This window comes from Euprymna scolopes, chromosome 38 (assembly GCF_053919585.1).
Source record: "Euprymna scolopes isolate OS-2025 chromosome 38, ASM5391958v1, whole genome shotgun sequence".
NCBI lineage: Eukaryota > Metazoa > Mollusca > Cephalopoda > Sepiida > Sepiolidae > Euprymna > Euprymna scolopes.
The window spans coordinates 78,023,261-78,028,260 of NC_136519.1; positions in this window are offsets into that span (position 1 = coordinate 78,023,261).

Sequence of the window (5,000 nt, forward strand, 5' to 3'; positions counted from 1 at the left end):
TTCTATGTATTGGATTCACCCCTAAACTAATTAACTGATCATTATGAATTTTAATTTTGTGTATATATTTATATATTTCTATGAATTGGATTCACTCCTAAACTAATTAACTTATCATTATGAATTTTAAGGATGTGTATATATTTATATATTTGCATATATGGGATTCACTCCTAAACTAATAACCGATCATTATGAATGTTTAGTATGTTATATGCTTATATATTTGTATGTATTGCATTCACTCCTAAACTAATTAACCGATCATTATGAATTTTAATTATGTGTACATGTTTAAATATTTGTATAGATGTCATATTCCAAAAATCACATACAATGATCACTTTTTTAATGTATTTATGCATACAAGAAATTCTACCAAAGTAATAAGGTACTTGTTCAGTACAGTACTCACATGAAAAATTATGTAAAATCATCGAGAAGTTTCATCTTGATATTAGAAATAAGGTACTTGCACAGTATCCTACCCAAGAAATAAGGTACTTGTGCAGTATAGAACTTATATGAAAAAACAAAGAAAATCTTATCTGTGACGTACATAAAACTCATAAAAACCGAAAATCACGTTTAATATTCGAGTAGTATAACTTGCATATGAGAAATAAGGTGCTTCTTCACTATAACACCCAAATGAAAAACAAACAAATTCTTACCTCTGATGTACAGAAATTTAGCAAAACAGAAATTTCATGAAAGTATCGAGTTCTTTCATTTTTAAATTAAAAAAAAGGCATTTGTACAGTATCCTACACACGAAATAAGGTACTTGTACAGTGTGCTACCAAATAAATAAGGTGCTTGTACAGTATAGAACTCATGAAAAACAAAGGAAATGTTTTCCGTGACGTACATAAATTGAATCAAAACCGAAAATAATGATATATATTCGGGTAGTATGACATTTATATAAGAAATAAGGTGCTTCTTTACTATAGCACTCTAATGTAAAAACAAACTCTCATCTGTGACATACGGAAAAGTTAGACGCACAGAAAATTAAGCACAACAGAAAATTACTTAAAAGCATTGAAATTTTCAGTTTTAAATTAGAAGAAAGGTACTTGTACAGTATACCACCCAAGAAATAAAGTGCTTGCGCACTATAGTACCCGTATGAAAAACAAAGAAAATCTTACCTATGACGTACATAAGTTATTAAAATCGAAAATCACATATATATTCGAGTAGCATGACATTTATATAAGAAAAAAAGGTGCTTCTTCACGAAAGCACTGTGATATAAAAACAAACTCTTTCCTGTTACACAGAAGAGTTAGCATAACAGAAAATTATGTAAGTCATTTTAAATATGTGTTGTACATTACCCGCCCTAGGTAAGGAAATTTTTTTTCATATACGTGCTGTAAATTTCCTGTCCTAGAGAAGGTACAATTATTTCATAGATATGTTGTGTAATATCCGTCCTAGGGTAGGTAAACTATTCTTTTGCTCAAGATGACAAAGGATACATTACGAGGGGCGTGCAATAAGTAATGCCCCTGATCCATTCCCCATAGCAGTAGAGCAACCAAACTTTGCACAGTTATTAGTCTTTCTCTACATAGGAACCACCCAGAGTTATGCATTTTTTCCATCGTTTGATGTAGCTCTGGAGACCGTTTTTGTAGAACACTCCAGTTTGGTCCTCCAACCACGACATGACTTCAGAAATCAAGGCTGCATCATCTGGGAAACGCTTTCCTTTCAAAAACAAATTCATGGCTGAGAAGAGGTGAAAGTCAGAAGGTGCAAGGTCAAGAGAGTAGGGAGGATAGGGAAGGATTTCATAACCACACGCCCGTGCTTCTGATCTGACGACATGCGAGTTGTGGACCGGAGAGTTGTCCTGCAGGAGGAGGGAACCTTTGCTGATCTTGCCCCGCCTCTTGATTTTGATAGCTTCCCTTAATTTCCTCAAAAGTGAAGCATAATAGGCTCTTGTAATTGTGGTACCCTTTGCCAGGAAATCTGTCATCACTACTCCGTCCTGGTCCCAGAAGACTGTGAGCATGACCTTGCCAGCGGAGGGCTGCACCCTTGCTTTCTTTGGAGGTGGTGAGCCCAAGTGCTTCCACTGCATTGACTGGGCTTTGGTCTCTGGATTATAGTGATGGACCCAGGTTTCTCCTGTGAAATCAGTCTTTTGAAAAACTTTGACTCATCTTCTTGGCACATCTCCAAATTCATCCTTGAGCACTCGCCGCGTTCTCGCTTCTGGAATGGTGTGAGCAACCTGGGAATCCATCTGGCAGACACCTTATACACATGCAAATGGTCATGAATGATAGTTTCCACAAACCCTGTACTAATCTTGATATCTTGGGCTATTTTGGTGAAGAATAGTAATGCGCCGATCTTCCAAAATGGCAGCCTCAACTTGACGGACAGATGCCTCATAAATGGTAGAAGGGGGGGGGCGACCAGGTCTGGGAGCTGTTTCCACAGACTTCCGGCCATGTTTGAATTCACGATGCCAGCGTTTTACAAGGTCATATGATGGGGCATTATCACCATAAGTTTCTTTCATTTCATCAAAAGTCTCCTGTGGTGTGCGTCCTTTCAAATACAAAAACCGGATCACTGCTCGACACTCAACAGGCTCCATTTCACACCTGACTCAGTTCAAACACCTGTAAAACAGAAACCACAATTAGTTCAGAGCTGTAATTTGCCACATAACCCGTAGAGATATAAATCATTGCACATTGCAAAATTTCAGCTAGATCAGACAACTGGAAGTGGGCCAAGGGCATTACTTATAGCATGCCCCTCGTATTCCTCTATCCTAAGAATAACAGGTATGTTTAAAATCAACTTCATTTTTCTCATTGTCTTATACGGTTCCGAGCAACACCAAGTGGCCTTGCTAGGAATACGTAAATTTTACCTGCTGCTTTGAATTTGTAAATATGAAGACATATATTTTTGTTTTACGATCTCATATTTAATTTATTTCATATACATTTTTAAGACGGAGGGTGTGTATGGAAAATGACAGACTACGGACCGTGCTGAAATGATAACATTATTATTTAGACAGCCATTTTTAATATGGGAAGGGTAATGCATGTTTTTTCTACTATTCTTTACTTTCTCATAACAATTTAAAATAACTGTCTCAGTCATGAAGAACTTCTCCTCCACCAACCGAGAACAAAAAAGTAAAGCGCAGCATCAGGACAGATACTACACTTTGATCTTAGCCAAAAGACCAATTAACCAAGTAGTTTCTTTTTTTAACAAAGTAGTTTTCTGTCAGGCATTACCTCCTTCTTAAAAAAAACACAAGGGGGAGGGGGAGGTCGCTGGACTGCTGAGAAAAAGCTAACACCCCTTGTGTATTCGATTTAGAAATTTTTACTTGATTGCAGGTTGACGTCTCTTGGTCGGTAAGCTTCTTTTTCACTGATACCTACATCCTTGTGTTTCAACTTGGAAATTTTACCATGATTAAATGTTGACATCTCTTGGTCGGTAAGCTTCTTTTTCACTGATACCTACATCCCTTATGTTGATACCCACATCCTTTGTGTTGTCAACTCAGAAACTTTTACTTTGATAATAAAGGAAATGAAACTCAACATCGCGTAATGAAAACGTTTGTTATAAAACTTTGGAAAAAAAACATTTTTTATTGAAAGCAATACAGAAAATGGCCAAAAAATGTTTACGTCATTTTGAAACGGAGTACATATATTTATTTTATGATACCTGTACAGTTTAATGAGGTGAAACATCCTGAAAGCAAAAATCATTATATATATATATATATATATATATATATATATATATATATATATATATATGTATGTATATATAAGTGTATATATATATATATACATACATATATACATATATATATAATATATATATATATATATATATATATATATATAAGTGTATATATGTGTATATTTTTATCATATAAATGCATTATATATATATGTGTGTGTATGTGTGTGTTATAAGATACAATTGAAAAGTAGACCTAAAACCATCAACAGGTCATTTCAAGTTTGCCTCAACTTTTACGAAACTGAATTTGAAAAAAAAAAAAAAAATTTAAAAAAACTTTGATAAAGCTCTTGTAATAATTGGGCGAAACGTTGAAATGTAGGTTTTAGGTCTTCAGTTTTCTACTTTATCTCACACCGTCGGATTTATTTTTTCTACTTTATCTCACACCGTCGGATTTATAGTATTCTTTATTCATAATCATCACCATCTATTCATCTATATATATATATATATATATATATATATATATATATATATATATATATATATAGTGTGTGTGTGTGCATGTGTGTGTGTATAATATAAGTTTTTATTCAGGCAAATATTTTTTCTTTATAAGTAGATACATGTTTCAACTACTATTATATACATATATGTACATATATATATATATATATATATATATATATATATATATATATACATCTATCTATATATCTATAAAAGTGAAAGTGACTGTCTGTCTGTCTGTGTGTGTGTGTGTCTGTCTGTGTACATTTCCCTATACAATAACTGTCAATTTTCAGTCTACAAACTCCAAATTTTATATACAGGGTATGGAAATTTGGGAAAATCAGAAATTTGGCTGTTTAGGGGTCAAAGTTCAACGATATGACCTTTGACAACTCTACCAAACTCCTCCTCTAATTTTGTGTCTAAACACTTGAAATTTTAGATATAGATTCCTTGGACATGGATTTAACTTAATAACTTGATTTGAGCCCAAAACAATTAACGTTAAGGGATCATAATAGGGGTCAAAGTTTAAAAAATTTGACCTCTGCGGTCTCTACCAAATTACTCAGACAATTTCTGGTCTAAATATTTGAAATTTTACGTAAAGGGTATTCAGAGATAGGGCGAGCTTTTTAATGTATATATATCAGAAAAACTTATGAGGAAGAGCTTACTAATCAAGGAAAAGCAAACTTCAAAGCCAAATATAAATATAGTTATTTATA